Consider the following 18,565-nt stretch of genomic DNA (forward strand, 5'->3'; position numbering starts at 1 on the left):
TTTGTACCTAAAATTTCCAATGCCTCACAATTGCAACCATAGTACTTGAAAGCAGAAAGACAAGGGCGTGTTTTATTGCTGTTAAGATGCATCTTAATGGCTGATTTATAAAGTTCTGTTACAGTGATGTCTCTTTGCAAACCAGGATATTGAGTGATTATATATTGTCTGAAATGAGATTCCTCACATGAAGACTCTGTAAACATGCAATTCAGTTGCATACTGATAAAAGGGCTCTAACTGGCTCTTACCAGAGTTGTTGTCTCTCAAGCCTGCTGTCTTCTCCAAATGTAAAGTATGAGCCATAACAGACTTTCTCCATTATTGAAATAGATGTTGTTGAGTGCTTGGCACTTCAGAATACCAGAGGGAAGACTGAAAATATTAGAACCTGATTCTTCTGCTCCTGCTTTTGGAAATGTCCTAAAATCTCTGCTGCCAGGAATTCCTTATGTACAGAGTTCCAACCTTAGATGTAAGGAGTCTTCTGTTTTCACCCTTCACCCTTCACTAACGTCCTTCTAGCAGCTTGAGTACACTGTATTTAGGAAGTATTTGCAATACTGCTTCATTTTAAGTAGCACCAAATATCAGTATGTGCATATATATGTATGTATATGAATACACATAAATATGAAGGTAGATTGTGTAAAAGTCAGGATCTTTTTTAAGGGTTTTTTTATGTTACATATTGCGATACTTGTGTTAATATAGGATAATTGGTTTTGAAGTGCTTCAATTTCAAAAAAGTAATGACATTCTCTCAGATATGGGTTTTGATAACTTTTAGTGAAATTACGATATTTAGACCTTTTTTTTTTTTTTGTCCCAAAGCCTGTCAGCTCACTGAAGCTCTACTACGATAGCTCTACGTAAAACTGTCTACTAAGTAGACCATACAGACCGTTTCTCCTACAAGGTGCTCCCCACACTTCTGATCTGAAATGCTACAAGAAATGTCAGCCAAAAATTAATTTTTCTGAACTAAATCCTGAGTGCTTATGAAGTAGAGATTCTATTAATCTCTAATGAAATTGACATGTTTATAATATTATGACAAATTGGCATCTGGAATGCAGAATAGCGACTTCCATTTTCTTCTGTGTAGCTCTAAAGAGTACAGAAGTGCTGTTGTGATCTTGCAATTTCTAGGGTACTAGATCTATTTCTTCATAAAGCAAGTCCTACCTTGAAGAGATTGCATAACTCTGCAAAAATGCACTATGTGTGGCAAAATCAGGATACTTGATAGTGGTAATTCTGGAACATCACAAAGTCATCTTGATGTTATGCAAATGCCACAAATTGATGACCCCAGCTGCAACTCAGTAAAATCTGTGTAGGAATGTATAATGAAATACAGGAAAATCCATAGAAAATGATCATTTTAACCTGGTAAAAATATCTTACTCTCTTGAAAAAAATGAATTTGGTCCACTCTTTTTGTATCTGTGGAATTAGTTTCTCCGTATCAATCAGAAAAACTGAAGCACGTAAAATATAACTTACTTTGTCTAATGGGAGCAAGTACAGTTCAGCTCTTTTTTTATGTGTGAGCTTAAACTATTTTATGGATTCTGAGTACTACAAAACCAGTTTCTTATTAAAAAATGTGCATACTGCAACAAGCAAGTGTGCTAAATATTTTTTTTCCCCAAGTTTAAAAACCATGCTGTGTTTAAGTCTTCAAAGCTGAGGAAATAAAGTTGCATTTAACTCATGTGCTACATGAGTGGTTAGAAGTTTTGAATGCTTGAACAACAGGAGATAGTGGATTTTTTTTTAATGAGTCTTATCCACTGCTGGCAGTGGATGCACTGACACTCATTATGACAGAGACTAAAGGAACAAATACAATCTTATTAATAATGCTAATCCTCCGACTTTACATTGTTTCCAGAGCCATGTGTACATATGCCTAACTACTGACCTCGTCAACATGCTTTCTAGTACAAAACTGCTTTCAATTTTTTTTATCCTTACCTACAAAAAATAAGCAACCCAAAACATTCTTGAAGCATTATTTTAAGTGATCAGTTATTTTCTCTACAGTCTTAAACTTAAATGAGTTACCTGCCCATTTTATTTATTTGCACAAGTGAGTCTGTTTTATTTTAAGTCTTTGCTGGGACTTCACGGCCTACTAACGTAGTTCTGTCTGAGCACTCACACAGGTGTCCCCAGATAGATACTGCACTAAGGTCTCTGGATTTATGGTTTGGTTTGTTGTTTGTTTGGTTTTTTAACAGACTAGAACACTTTTTCATTTTCTGTTCAAATATGGTATTCTCTAAAGTATGGTTTTCTCAAATATGGTATTCTGGTTGCATCTGTTAATGTGTTTTTGCATATAGACTGTTGCATAAGGACTGTTTTCTTGCAAGAGCCCATAGGCCTTTGGTATTCTGCTTTGGTGAACAAGAATGTTAAACATTAAAAACAACCTTTATTTTTGAGTTTTTTATATATATATATTTTTAATTACCCAGTTTAAGGTTTTAAGTGGTAAACATGCATTATAAATCCAATTGCCTTGTAACCAAATGATATAAATGCTTCATGATTTCAATGGAGAACATGCTGTAGATTTTTCTGTAAATGAGCTTGATCAACAAATACGTGTGCTACTGAGCTTTAACTAATGTGATCTTCCACTATAGAAAGTCATTGTTAATGGATCAAATATAGGTACTAAAGTATGTTTAAATGGATGAACAGGGATTTTGCAGTTTTGAAAGCAATTAAGATATGGCTGTTCTGCAGCCCATCTGCTTGCCATTCAGAAGAGTTGTGTTGCAGTGCTTCCTATGCTATAGAATTATTTTTCAGCTTTCAATGACTGTAGCATGATTCCTTTTTGTACTGTACTGTGTACAGACTTCCCATGTTTTGCACTTTTCTATGGCAAACCTTGACTGCTTTATAAATACTATGTTGCGTAGTAAGTAGTGATAGTGGTAGCAGGCATCTGTGTACCGCATAATCAGTTTCAACTGCTAGACTTGCGAGGTTACTTTGGACTAACATTGTATGTTGCTGGTTGCTTGTTGTAGCTCACATGTATAAGTACTGTTCAAAGTTACAAAGTCAGCCCTCATTGCACAATGAAAATCACTGTGATCTGTACATAAACCCTAGTAAAATTTTATTGCTGCTTAATTTATGTAATATCTGTCAAATCTGGATTCATTTAATAAACCTTTATATCTTTTTAAATGTTTAAACTGAGTTTGTTTCCGTTTGTGTTGGGAGGAGGTAGAGGTTCTTCATCCAAAAAAATGATGGAGGAGAGGAGTGGAAAAACAACTGTTCCTTCTTTTCAGGAGTTAAGTCTTTCCAGAGCAAGACACAAGTGGTAGAACATATTTCAGTTGGCATGGAAGAAGCATCAAAAAGTGTATTTTTAAATTCATTTCAGTGCACCAATAATGAAAAGTGTTAACTCAGACTTCTCATTAGAATTTGATTGTATGACCCTAATTGCTTTGACATTTTCACAACTTAATGACCTGAACACTGTCTGGAACACTCATTTCAGTCTGTTTCTTTAAGCATCAAAAATATCCTTATGTTTGGAATAGGTAAGGTTTTGGGGGGGTTTAGCACAGAACTTTGTGCTTGCTTCCTGCCTGGCTTAATTCTAGATTTTGTGCATTGATGTTTTTCTCCTGTAAACTACTATGTTGTGTGCTAATGGAAAGTGAGGGAACACTGCGGTGAGCCCTAGCAAGCTTTTAGTCATGTCTTTGACATGGATCAAAAGAACTGCTCAGTTAAAACATACCAAATTCTTGAATGTTAGCAAGTATCCAGGATGTTTGTCAAGAATTTGTTTTGGCATCTTGTTCTTACCTCAGCCTTTGCCATATGGTAGAGGTTTTGTTCACTTATTCTAACCTGAGTGCTATATCTTTTTTGACTGTACATACAACTCCAGATCTTATCCAGCAAAGACATATTTTAAATATGCTTTTTCACTCATGCAGGGCAGGTAAGTTTTGCTGCTGTACAACTTAGTCTGGATCACACTTACTTTTAGCATTACTCAGTACTCCCAAATCCGTCTCACTTCCATGGTTCATTAGCCCTAGCACTATTTAAACAGCATTTGACAAGAACCCACCTGTTAACCAGTAACAGTATGATATTATAAGAAATGGTTGAAAGCGACTGGCACTGTTGCAACTCTGGATCTTGACCAGTGCTCTCTGAAATGGTATATAATTCACATACTGAGTATTTCCTTGTGCAGACTCCTGCTAGGTGCTACAATCTCAGCTTCAGCATTTACACAGCTTTCGCAGGGGGAAAATAAAAGGCTTTTCTACTGCCCTCAGCAGAAAAGTATAGCTTTTCTTTCTTCCACTCCCTCCTTCCATGTCCTATTAAAAAATAAAATAAAATGCCATACATGCATGTATGTCAAACTTCATATTTATCCTTGATACCAGCTGAATTGTAAGAATTTCTTTAAATGTATCCAGATATTTTTCTAGTCTTGTGCAGGAATATTCCAAACCGTGAAAACAGAAAATTTCAGCAGTAAGTAGAGCTATTATTATACCAGCTTGGATTTATGTGACAGTTATATCTGATTTGCTGCATTTGTTTAAGTGCCAATAAGAATGAGTTGTTGGGCAGCTGAGAGCCAAGCACCTCTTTCTGCATCTATATTTTTGGACACAGGCCACTGAAGTTTCTAAGGGAAATCTTAAAACTGATAATGTAACCTGAAGCACCACAAATGCAGGCCTATCTTACCTCTAGAATGTGAAACTCTTTAAGGTGCTGTGCAGGTGCTGTCTCCACTGCACCAATTTTTACTTAGTTTATCAGAGTAAGTCATAGATACCTTGAAAATTGTTGTCCATTTCATCTTAAACAACTAACCCATCAGTTTTTTATTTATTCCTTCTTGTCTTCAGCATATTGTCCACATTCTGGACTGTGGTAATAAGGAAGGCAAATGAAAGAGAGAAACCAAGTTAAGTTTGAATTGGACTTTAAGCCAAGAAATAACTTGGTATGCCTGAACAGTACGTACTTGTATATGTACTTGCTCTAAAGGTTGTAGAGAAAATGCTGCCCGTTCTAGCTTTATGCTGTCTTCTAAGTTATAGACTGCTGCTCTTCCCGGTACTGTATAGAAAGAGATAGTTGCGCGAGACATTTTATTTCAGCTTCAGGAAGTTAGTCTAGTTTAGAGAATCCTTGAGACTAAAAACCCATGGTTGGAGAAGAGGAAAAGTGCTTTACGGTGAGCATCCTCTTAATTTTCAGTTCTGCACAAGAGTAAGCAGAGTAGGGGGTTACGCTTTAATGCTGCTGCTGTTGTAAATCAAATGAAGGCAACAGCACCTTGCTCAAGTATGCAATATGTTGGGCTTCCTTCAGAGCCTAAACTTAAGGCTTCTCACCTTGAAGAACCAAGTCTTTTTCTTTCAGCAGTTTTGTGAGACTGTAGCTGCACTGCTTAGCAAGTATTAAGACCTAGCCTTAGAAAAACTCTTGAGCTGTTCAGTGGCAGCTCTCTTTAAAGCCATATTTCTTCAGGAGTTAAGCATTAGTTCAATCTTCAATTTAGAATACAGAAACAAAATTCTCAGCTCCTTGGTGCTTCTGAAGTTGGGTGAACTAATGTCATAAATTTGGAGTGATTCAAATTGTGTGTGTGTTACCTACCTGGCCTGATCTGACTGGATCTTAATTTTTTGGTTAAAAGGAAATTTTATGTTAATTTAGAACCCTCCTGTAATCAAGATGCTTGTACAAATAATTAACTGAAGCAGGGCTGGTACATGGTGTTAATATAGTAAAACTTTCACAAGTGGCATGTCTCATTTCTACGGATTAACAATTTCCCTTGAGGCATGCTGACTAAATTATTTAACATTCTCCTCTTAGTTCTTGGTCAAGCTTTTACCCATTCTAGCAACATATTTTGCAAAAAGTAAGCACATCTGAATAAATAGAAGTAGGTAAAATATTTTGTCTTTATGTTAACGAACATGAGCTGGGGAACATACTTAAATATGTTATCAAACAGCAAAGTTTCTTCCAGATGAATGCATTCATGTTTGAGTGTACTCAGACTTAGGATCTTTCTTACTGGCCTCTCTTAAAGGAGTTACTGCAGTCCTGTGTCACAATGCTTACTTCCTCCTGCCAGTCTGCCATCAACCACATAGCAACGAGTGAGCCCATTAACTCAAGTGATCTATGAAAAATGCTGCCCTGCTGTGAACTGAACTTTGGATCAAAAGCACTACTTCTACTTACTTGATCTGAAAAGGGATTTTCAATAACTGAGTGTAGCAGAAGGCCTTCTATTCTCCCTGCAGGTATTTGCCACCAGGGAGCAAGACTATTGTAATCTACTATGAAGTAACACAAAATTAAAACAGCACATTTCAAACCCATTTAAAAGTATTTACATAAAGCTCCTGTGACTCATAATCCCCAACAAAATATTGGTGATGCAAGGAAGGAAAGTGTGGTGGCGGGTCATTTAAGCAAGTGTTGTTAGAGACTGAGTCTGTTCTTTAATTTCTTTGTAAAAGGAGTTTTTGGGGGTTTAGGGGTTTTTTTCTTAGCAGGTCATCAGTACATGAGTGACCATTAGTCTTGAGTCAGGTTTTCTTGCTGACCCTTGGTTTTGGGATAATGGATTTTTGGATTGAAAACATCTGTAAAGTCTGTTTGGATACTGCAAATTCTGCCAGTAATTAACTATTTTAAATTTTATTTATACAGCTGGTGATTAATTACGTGCAAAATATGACAGGTTTGAAATTAATACGTTAATTTGTTTAAAATTTTAATACTTTAATACACTGACTTGGCAGTCAAAGAAGATCTGTACATACAATTTAAGAACAAGTTATTTAAATATATCAAAGTTTTTGATGTAAAATATTTTAAAGTTGGGAATTAGAGTAATATTGTCTGAATAAGCCGGTATCAGGAAGGTGAGCTGATTTTCGTTCTCCAGCTGGGGATTAAAATCGGGAGCTGTTGAATAAGGAATGGAAAGAGGAAGTTGGCACTCTTCTACTCGTGTGTCAGAAATTACGTAGTAGAAAAAAATGTAATAGTGTTAACTGTTATCTTCTTTTTTACATGCAAAATTACTAAGTATCTACATGAAACAGTAAATGGCTTGAAGTTCAATATGTGACACGTCACATTTATTAAGCAAAGGAGGCATTGCAGCTTTAGATTATGGGTCAAGCAAGTTTTCAGCTTCTGGGTTTTCTGCAGAGAAGGTAGCTTTTTGTAGGTAATAAGTTTATCTTAAAATAGGATTCATGGAGTGAAATAGCCTCCATTAAGGACAACCTATGAACCTAGGAAACAAACTTCACTGGGCTTGTGGTGATAGACAAGAATTGAAAAAGATTTTTTGAATTTCCAAGTATAAAATAAGAAGATTCAGTGGTCAAACAGTGGAGTGATTATTTTGTCATTGTAATAAAAATGAAAACAAATAGACTTCCTTTTCATACCAATGCCAAAATCATGAACAGTGCTGAAATATATCCTCCTTATGTAACTTTGTTATAAGTCTGTGTGTGCGTGCGTGCATCTGATTTCTAACCATTAGTAATGATAATATTTAATACAATAAAAATTCAAAAGAGGGCAAGTTTACTTTATGTTGTCTTTAAACTTCTAGTATATCCCCTATCGTGTGTGGAGATCTCATCCTACTTGAAATAATTCAGTCCATAACTTTTTTCTCTCTAAATCTCTTTAGTTGATACTAGATTGGCATAGCTTCAAGCAGCTAAACAGAGAAAAGCTGCAGGAAGATTATAGGAACATATGATTTTAGAACATATGTTGTCCAAACGTATATTTGGTTGGTTTTTTATTTGTTTCAGTTTTTTTTCTTCTGCATAGGGCCATAACGCATGAGGTATTGGAAGTTAAAAATACAAGCCACCTTGGAAATCAGGTTTGAGTTAGAGTATAGTTTCATATATTGCCAAAAAGTTGTTGCATTTTACTGGCTTCTTATAGCTAGTTCCCTTTAAAGACATCCAGAGCTGTATTTTCCTGTATTGTTTTGGAAGTGCTTGCTTCACGTTCAAGTTTGTTTCCCTGCTGCCCGTAGGGTGATGTTCAGTGGAGTTCACTTTTGTTATTTTGATCAGAAAAATCTCTGATCCTATTTCTTCTCAAGGTGTAATGGAAGATAGCAGCAATAAACTACAGATTGAAATAATGTGCTATCATGAGTCACATGAATGAGGAGTAGACAAACAAAAGAGAAAAAGCCCTATCATGCTAGAATCTGTAAAAGGATTTCCTGTAGTTACGGTTACATTAAAACTCTTAAAACTAGGTCTTACGATGCAAAGTTTAAGGATCAAAGACAACTTCTCCTGTAAATGTCACTGGTTTCATCTACCTAATCTATCTCATTCTGCATGTTTTGAATAAGAGGAAGTCAGTAAGTAGGGATGTGTGTAATTTGCTGGGAAAAGAGGGTCTCTGGATAAGGGAATAAGTGAATCTGGGAATAAGTGAAAAATTGCTTTCTACAAACTACTCAAAGTGTAACAGTGAGTAACAAATGTTCATCTGTGATGAGAAGTGGGAGATGGGGGGATATGTCTACGCTGCATTTGTTTCTTGGTATCACCGTAGCACATTTAGTCAGTGTTCCTTTCTTTGGTCGGGGTTTTAATTTTTTTCGAGTTGGAAAAGACACTATGCAAAATAAAAAATCTTCAACGCTTATTTCTTTTGATACTGTATCCTCTTATTTCTATAAGAATAAAACCAAAACCAACTAAAAAACTCCACTACCCATGAAGTAGTTGATTTAAGTCAGATGCAGCTTCTAGCGGTGGAGGGAGTGCTTGAAGCTAAGGAATAGCAGCGTCTCAGGAATGGAAGTGGAAGTGTTATTTCCCTGGTTCTGTCTGAATCTCATACTCTGTGCCTTATGTTACACCAGAGCTACTCAGGACTTCAAAGATCATATTAAGTAAATTGATTTAGAGGGTGGGAAGGAAATTCACTGGGCAAAGATTTGACATTTACTTGACCATTTCACAGATGCATAGATTGGTTGAGGTTGGAAGGGACTTCTGCAGGTCATCTGGTCCATGCCCTCTCCTCATGGAGGACCATGTAGAGTCAAAACAATAAACCAGTATTTGCATTCATACCAAATGACATTTCTGGAACTACCCTCAAAAGCGAAAAAAAAGAAAAAAAGAAATGCAATGGTGGTTTTTATTTCACTAAAAAGTAAAGCATTTATTTTTAGATTAATTTTTTGTTCCATTTTAAAGTTTTCCAGGCACTGAAGTAATAAATTAATTGTTCTCAGAACTTCAGCAAAGTTGAAATAATGAGCTAAGGAATTTGTTCAGTTCCCTGTCTTCTCAAATGCCATGGAAGGACTGTTTAACATCTCTGGACTTAGTGGAGGTCTGACGTAATGAAATGGACTAAGTGTGCTTGTGAACTGCTGCATGGTAGTTGCTCATGACAAACAAGTCTGTTTGAAGTTGGTGCTGATATACCACCTCTATAGACAGCTTTGGATTTTCATTTGGAAGAAAAATGGGTTTTTTTATGTCAACCAGCTCATGGTAGAAATAATGCTACCTCATTGGTTAAAATCAGTGCAGAACCCAGGTCTTTGCAAACTGGAAGACAGAAGGCTGGTGTGCTCACATGCTGCTGGATGTGCACTGAGTCCAAAGAGTATCGAATGCTGCTCAGAATACACCTCTGTCAGATGAAGAAGTTTCACCAGAAACTTATTTCCACCCTGTTCTTTCTATGGAGATGAGACACAAGCTGGAAAATAATGAAGTCTTGTAACATTGTGCTTACATTTCCACCAGACATGATTGTCTGGGTGACTCATAAAGGCTGAGGAGCTCCCATACAGCTAGCTGGAGTGTGGAAACAGAATGCGCCACCACAAAAAAGCCCTTCCAGGAACCATGAGCCCAAGCATGACTGTGTTCAAGCTTGCCGGCCAACTCTTTCATCACAGGCAGATAGAAATGGAGCACAATGAGATCTCTCAGAAAAGAAGACATTACCTTAGGCAGGAAAGGCATTCAAAGCAAAGGCTGGAGCAGCTTCAAGTCTCTTCCTTGGGCTGGCTGACAGAGTTGTGTGATAGGTGTGAAGAAATAGGTCTGTTTGCATCCACCCAGCTTTGTTCAAGCACCCCAAATGTACAGCGTGCAGGGTAATACATGTAAATGTATTGCTCATGCAGGGTGCCTTGTGTCAACAGAATAATTTTGTTTAATGTTTTGGTTTTTACTTATACAGAGAGTACATCTCCCTCCTCCACAGAAAACTGTGCCATGGGAATTGGCCTGGAATATGTTTAATTGAAAACAGAGGAAGGCTGATGCCATTTCCAAGTAATGCCCTTCTTCTGATACACTGCTCGCTTACTTGGCAATCAGCTTATGTACATAATAATAATACCATCTATTTCTTTAATCTCCCTCTTTTGAAATAATAATGTAAAAAAAGGAAAAAAATTCAGACAAGGAAACATTTGACCACTGTTAATTAGCTGAACCTGAATGGTATTTGTCCTTTTGGTGACAGGAAGATAGAGGAAGAATTGTTCTCCCTCTAAGAAAAACAGACAAAAAACAAACCCACCCCCCAAAAACAAGTTCAGGAATAAAATAACCACAGAAGTGCTTTTACAGTATTTGCCAGAATCATCATATTTATTTTTAAACAATAGTAAATCATTCAATTGTTTCAACCAGGCATAGTTCCAAACAGTTCTAAATTTGGAGTTAGAGAATTAATTTTGAAAATACGTGCAGGAAAACAAAACACTCTTCCTCTCTCATTTCCTGTGTGAATTGATGAGAATTCAGGGTCCTCTTTAATTGGCAAGCATTACTCCCCCATCAAGGATCACAGAATGTCCTCACATGAAAAGCATGATTTAATAGTCAAGTGTGTGTTGTAAAAAAGTCGTTCAGGGTTTTTTTCTTTAAAAATGAGCCACAGCACTATTAAAAGCATCTTAATGGGTTTATACTGTGTACAGATACGATTCAGCTTGCTGTGTTTAAAATACATTATATATTGCCTTCTACAAGACAATACAAAACATAGTCCATTTAGTAGGAGCAGTTTCAAAATCAAACGTAATTTTGGTTTTTTATTTGTTTTTCTGGTACTTTCTAAGGCACGGCAATTATAGGTTTATTCACGTTAAAACTATGCAGTTGTTTAACTGAGTAATCATTAAAGACTCCATATTCAGCTAAGTCAAGGTCATGCAGGTGGCATGTGATTTAAGAAGCCTGTGATGTTGATATGTTTTGCTATCCTTAGTGTGCCTTTACTCACTGAAAATATGTTTATCATCATATTAACGGCACTTGTAAATTTGGCTTATACTTTAACATGGTAATTTGATTAGAAAGATTATTTCTTCTGTGATAGTTCAGCAATTTCAAAGCACTTCACAAAACCAAGATAAATTTCTTCCCAGGTCTGCGAGTCTGTCTCCCTTAAGCCAGTCATAGTGGGTTAACATCATAATGTTTCTGTTTTAACTGAATACAACAATGATTATTAACTTTGAATGTATAAATCAGCCATTTTGAATGGAAAAATGTATGATACATGGGCTAGCACTAAAACACGGTGAAGGAAAACAAAAGAAAGTCCAAATCTGAATCAAAATCACTGGGTTTTTTTACTTTAAATAGTGTCCCAGAGAAATAGCTGAGAGATAAATTAAGGACAAAGTGATTCTATGATTCATAAGAGTGCTTCGACACATGATTTCGTAGACGAGAAAGAATTCTACTAATATAGCAAAATATTTTCATATCCAGGTCCCACAGGCAATCATTAAAAAAGTGTGATTCAGCAGGCTGGAAGTGCATCATCCTCGGGTACAATGACAGTGCCTTGATCCAATAAAGAGCTTCTGCAGACATTTTTCGATCTGAGTTTTCCACAATATCCTAGATACATTCAAGTAGTGGGTAAAAATTCTCTTGAAGGCCTGTGTACACTGGGTGTTTGCATGCTGCCAGAAGTGAGCCTGGCACCCTGAGTCACGTATTTCAGCTGGAGTCAAGGTTTAGCACCTTCCCAGTGTTAACCAGCGTTGCCATGAGCAGTCACTGTAAATGTCCTTCTGGGGTGAAACTGGAACTTAAGATTCCTTGATAACTTTTATCTGTACAGGTGTCTGTCATTATGTGGAAGGAGGTGGATGAGCTAGTGCTATGAGGGGTGAAGCCCTCCTGGCGGTGGCACGGTGTGGACCTGAGGGACAGGGACAGCAGAGCGGTTGCCTCCACCTGCTCACCACAGGCACACAGCCTGGAAGGGCTTTTTTAGGAAGTGTGTTTGTGGTGAAGGTGTTGAAGCATTCCACTGGGCAGTGTGCAAAGCCAAACACCCGCACGCCTCTTCTGTCTTTCAGCAGACTGTTTCTATAACAGTAGCATAAATATCGGAGCCAAAGTAAGGAGTGGTCTTTTTCCATTGTATTTCAGTAAGATGAGAGTCTGTAAGCACAATCCAAGAAAGGAAAAAGATTTGTGGGGTAGAGCCTGTGGTCTGGGGTACGCACAAAGATGTTAAACAGCAGCCAGAGAAAGAGGATCTCTGACAGCTAGCTGGGGGAAGAGGCAAGATCTTAAAGAGCAACAGGGTAGGAAAGGGAAGCTGTCACAAAGCCAAAGTGAATTAAAAAGGAATGAGGCTGAATGGACTTGAATGGAGAGATTTCATTTGCCTCTTCTTGAATAAAGCAGCGACTTCCTTAGAAAGGAAAAATATCTTTAAAGTTTTTAACACATTGCTCCCTCAGAGTAGGCATAGGCCACTCTGCAGAGAAATCCCCTTCTCCTCAGGGGAGCAGGGGAGGCCAGGCCCGTCTCACCCCACCCAGCTTCATGACAGTGTAGTCCCATTCGTGTCAGCAGGCAAGGCTCCTGTTTTTGGTGGCTGCTGCTTTTCCTTTAGCAAAGCTAATTGCCCTGCTGGGAACCCCTGACTTCTTTGCCTCTGGAGGCTGTAAATGTGCAGTTTGCATTCTCCTTGAAAGCTTTTGGTTGCTTTTGATGAATGCTGGTTTACTATCTTGTGAGTAACTTAAATAAACATATATATTACTGTAGTTACATATATAATAACACAGGCTTCTCTCCTTCACTCCCATGGATTTTATGGTAAGAAATGAGCCTCCTTATTAGGTATCTGTTATCCATAGTGCAGCACCGGAACTGTAAATTACAGTTTGTTTCCTAGTATAAATAGATGGCTTAATCTCGTTAGCTGTAGTAGTTTTTATAGTGAGACCCTATATTATTGCTACCTGTGGTGTATCTCCTATGGGTAAATGTGTCTGCCTGGTGCTTTTGCCTAGCAGTACAGGTATACAAATTTTGACTGCCAACTGAGAATTTATGTTTTTCATTACTCTTGGGTTAAAATTATGCAGAAACACTAGTGGGAGAGAAGATAAAATTATTTAGAGACAGGAATACTGAATATCTTTCTGTCACCAGAGATGAAGAAAAAGCCAGCAAAACTACAGTACAGGATAAGCAGGCAGCTGGGTTTGCAGACTAATTACTAATAACTAGCTTTTGCTGTTTGCTGAACAAAACCTCTCTGGGAGTCTAAGACAGTTTCTGCTCTGTTTTTTAACTTCCCTTTTCTGGCCTTCCTACAGAAGAACTGCTGTGCCCTCTTGTTTGCAGAATGATAGTCTAGTGATAGCAGTACAGGTCAGAAGGAGTTAAGACCAACATAAATTATAGGGATTCAAATTATTTGAAATATTTTAAAATGAGATTCAAAAATGCAATGGGATAGGCTTAGAAAGAGAATGATGTGAAGTCTTACTGTGTAAATGAATCCGGACCTGGTACTTGCTGTACATAAAGCATAAAATGTCTTATCTATGTAGAGCTATAACCAGATCCTGTCTAATCCCAGCAAATTAAAAAGAAAGATCCTTTTTTTTTTTTTTTAGGACCCTACAAGTTCAAGTAATACCCCACTGGTGTGAGAAGTGTGATTCCTGACAGGATAACTCTGGTAAAAGTCTCAACCTGCAGACGTGGAGCCATGAATTTCCTAGAGATTTCTGAGACTGAGGAAAGTCCCGATTTTCCAGAATGCCACTTTGCCTGCTCACAGGCCCAGCACAGTTAAACTTTCACTTCTTCACCATGGAGCACGTGGTTACTCACATAGTAAGAATTACTGGAGGGATGGTAAAAACTAGGTGTGTATCTGAGAAAGCAAGTAAGTGCTCCTGCTAGAAATAATAAGCATACTTCTGTTGTGGGGATGAGTTTCTTCTCCTTTTTTGAGCTTAGACGGCACACAGAGACACGCTCGCAAGATTGCTCAGTCTGAGTGAGTGAAAGCCTCATATCCCCTCTTGCAGGTTGGCACAAGTCACCATGAAAGCACAGTCTCCCAAGGAAATGGTGCTGCTCTCATCTTTTATAAAATGGAGTGATTTCTTACCCCCAAAAATGAAAACAGAAGTTCCGGGACCACCGTTTACTGTCTCAGCTATGACCATGCTTCTTCTTCAAACTAGGTGATATAAGAAGGGCAAGGTTCTAGTACGAATGAAGAAGGAAAAAGGGCAAAACCTCAGGGTTTTGCAGTCTAGTAGGGAGTTTTGGGCTCCATCCCTGCACCAGAGATTATTTCTATGCCATATAAACCAGCATAACTGTGAGGCACATACCCCTGCTTTCTCAGCATTGTAACTACTTTTTTAGTAGTTGTAGTTTGTAATTATACTTCCATGAACTTTCTTTCTAGTCCTGAGCCTGTAGGACAGAAGATACTGGAAATACTTCAGGTTCCTTTCTCTGCTTATTAGATTTCTTTTGTTCCTTTCTTTCCTGAGGAAGTTGGAAGGATAAGGAATAAATAATGAAAAACAGGTTACTTATATAATCATATAACAATCATGAAAATTAACAAAATGCAAACAGCTGAAATAATTACAGCTGCGTCACCAAGCCTTGGCAGCCTGGTTTGTGGAGTTTCACTGTCCCCATTCACCTAATGCCGCACCGAATGTGCAAAGAGCTAGTGCTCATGGAAGGGGTGCTTGCCTGCATCTCTGCCCTCTCACATTTACAGTTTCCAAGGGGGAGAGCCCTGCACAAGCCGGACACCAGCATGGAGCCCCTTTCCTTGCTCTGTGTGTTTTTAATCCTCTTCCAAAGTAGGGGCAAACAGCTGTGAGGTCAGTGTGAACCATTTACTCTGGGTCATATGTCAAAGGGTTCCTGTGCCCTTTCATGGTTGTGAACACAGTGTTGATGTATTTGTATTTATGCGCGATAAAATAGTGGTACAGCTGCAAGTCATAGCAGTGCTGTGAGTGATATAAATGAGGCTGGCCAAAACTCCTTCTATCACTATGCTTTCTTCAGCTCTGGGGTTTGCACTTGCATTGTGTTACAAAGGCTTTGGCCAAACTCCTTTCTTCCCCAAGGAAGCTCAGTGGAGCTCCCTCACCCATCACAAAGTCCAAATCAGAATCACATTTCTGGATCATGAGCTGGACTCCTGGCGCCAGTCCCAGCTGTTATGTCTGGCTAGGGAAGCATATAGCAGCATTGAAAACTGCCCTGAACATGCTGTGGAGTAAGATAGAGAGGAAAATAGCTTTTGCCCAGCCTAAAAGCTCACAGCATTTAGGGGATGGATGTGCCAGAGCTGGCTGGGGCTCTTGGTGGTGCCTAGTTTAAAGGAAGCATAGGTCTCCTCCCACTCCTCAGTTGTCTGCTCCATTGATTTGGTCTGATTTTCCCCTAGCATGAGAAATTTAGGGGGTGGGCGCTGAGATCATTTTCTGATAAAGCAAAAACATCTGTTAACCTTGGGTGCTGTCGTGTCTGCATCCAGCAGCCAAGAAACCTCCACTTCTGCTCCACATTACCACTGGGCAATACTTTGTTCAGCAAGAAAAGTCTAGGGAAATCAGATTTATGGAGAACAGAGCTTTGCTGGTGTGAATCAGGATGGCTGCTCTCGCTCAGCAGTGGGGTCCACTGAAATACACGTCCTCTGCTTCACTTGCTCAGTGAAGTTGTACATGGTCAGTCCCACACAGAGAACTCTGAGAAAGAGGGAATTTCTGGTAAATCAATAGCCAAGAATTGGACCTGCAGAGAATGCAGGTGGCAAACCAGTGTCTACATAGAGTTAAAGGACAATGTTTGTGGGGAGGGTTGGTGTGTATGATGATCCCAGCTGTCACTGCATGGAAGTTCTGCATTATGAAAATATGAGTAAAGAAAAACCTTGCTTTTTTAAGTTCAAAATTGTCTGTGCGATCCTATACATATAGTACATATAGAGACTCAAAATGAGAGTTAGCTATCTTAACAAACAGCAAAAAGAAAATAATCTTCATTTAGGACGTCTGCAACAGTAATATCAGGTGGCACTCCTTGGACATGAAGGGAGGGCTCTCCCAGGACTCAGACAGTTGGTACCCTGGCTTCCTTTCTGTGTGTGTGAGACTGACAGTCTTAAAGTTTTCTTTGATATTTAATTTTTCATATATCTGTTCCTCAATCTTACCTCTAAATGCCCTAAGATGGTAGTCATTTTTCTGAAACTCATGGTCTGAGACATTGATACTTCCTTGAGTACCTCTAATCAGAAATGTTTGTGACTGATACTTGCTTGTGTACGTTTGGTTACTGAGTAACTAGAGCAGAGAGACAACATCCAATAAATTATTTTGATTAAATCCTAGGTACTGTGTTCTGAATGGAAAATCGAACATTTTGCTATAAGGTCTCTGATATCTAGCAAATCTCCAGTGATGTAAGTAGGATTTTCTATATAGTATTGCTGTGAGTATATAGTTGCTACTCTCGTAAGGTTTTCAAATATATCTCGACAGCAATGCTAACAGATGTGGGTTCAGGAATGCAGAATGTCATTGTTATTCAGGAGATCTGACTGAATTTGGATGCTATTCTTGCAATTTGCTGTAATTATGTGACTGCAAGAGGTGCTGTTAAACACTGTAAGGGTCAGTGAGAAAATTTAATTAGATCATGCTGACAGTTCTTTGCTTTCCACACATAAAGTATCAAAACCCTTGGACTGATGAGTAGAAAATAAAGATTAATGTCTTGCCATACTGTAAAGAGAATGAAATGTGGGCATCATTAGCAAAAAATGAACCCTGATAAACTAGACAGCTATAATCCTTTTGTGGGAAGGATTAGGATAACAGAATATGACCTTTGGCTTTGTTAGTGAAAAAAGCCTTATGAAATAAAACAAAACTCATGGCTGATTGCTTCAGGGTGACATCATATAGACACTAGCTGCCTCCACGTATCCTCGCCATACACCTTCTATGCAGAACTTATTGTGGAGCGGGGTGGCTGGGAACAGCTGCTTTGCCTTAAATATTCTAGATAGCAACTTCTCAAAACAATCTGCTGGTGAGCAGGGAACTTGTTGTGACTAAGTCATTTTTAGTGGATGTTTCATGTATTTGTCTCATTTTCAAAGCTCTGCTTCCTTTGGGATTTCTATTGCAAGAGTCATGAAAGACAGCTAATGTTAATGTTTGCATTATGGATTATTGTTACTTTGTCCTTAGCACATGATTTTACAGTCTGTGTATGTGTGTTCGTCAGTTTTGTACTGTGTTCAATGCAGATGGGTTGCCTCTGTGACCAGGTCTCTTGGATGTCAGTCAAGTAAATAATTAATAACAGTGCCACCCACCCAGAAATCTGTGTCCTGGATATTACAAATGACAGCCGTGAGGGAAAACCGATGTGCAGAAAGAAATGACTTGCTGAGGGTCACTCAATTACATGTTTCAATTCAGCCTCCCATCCAGGACTCCTAACCTCCAAAGCCTGTTCCTTCTCTGATCAGTCCCTTGGTACTACTGCATGACACAGGAGCACAGCAGGAAAAAAGGCATCGTGTAGCTTGTGTTCACATATATCTACGCCAAAATTAAAAGTAAGAAATATGATAAAGTTGAGTTGCCAAGGACTTTAGGACAGCTGAGATAACTCTTGACAACCTTATAAGAATGTGTTCCGCAGTTTTTAAGAGGAACCCATTTCCCATCCTGTCACCTATGTCAGAGGCCAGATCTGGAATCTAGATGGGGAAAAGTATTTCACATAGAAGTGAAGACAAATTCATTGCACTTAGAGGCCAACTGAAAACATAATTAAAAAAAACCAGGTAAACAGACACACTGGTCTTCTCTCACTTACAGAAGAGCAAGCAAACATTTCTTCATTTTCTTTTGGCTATGTATGCTTTTGAGTAGAAGTATTATCAAGGACAACAATATATGATCTTAATGCAAATATTGGGGTTTTTCCAACATCAGTGAATTTACACATCTTCAGAAATCTTTAGACCATTTTCTGAATGCTTTTTTTTAGCATTCAGCTGCCATTGTTTTTTTGGATATACTGATGAGGAAGTAGTCTGTCAACTCCCCATGGCATTTCACTTACAGTATTTTCTACAAACCACACTGTGAAAATATATA

The sequence above is a fragment of the Nestor notabilis genome, unplaced genomic scaffold (assembly GCF_000696875.1).
Source record: "Nestor notabilis isolate BGI_N333 unplaced genomic scaffold, ASM69687v1 scaffold10384, whole genome shotgun sequence".
NCBI classification, from domain to species: Eukaryota; Metazoa; Chordata; class Aves; order Psittaciformes; family Psittacidae; genus Nestor; species Nestor notabilis.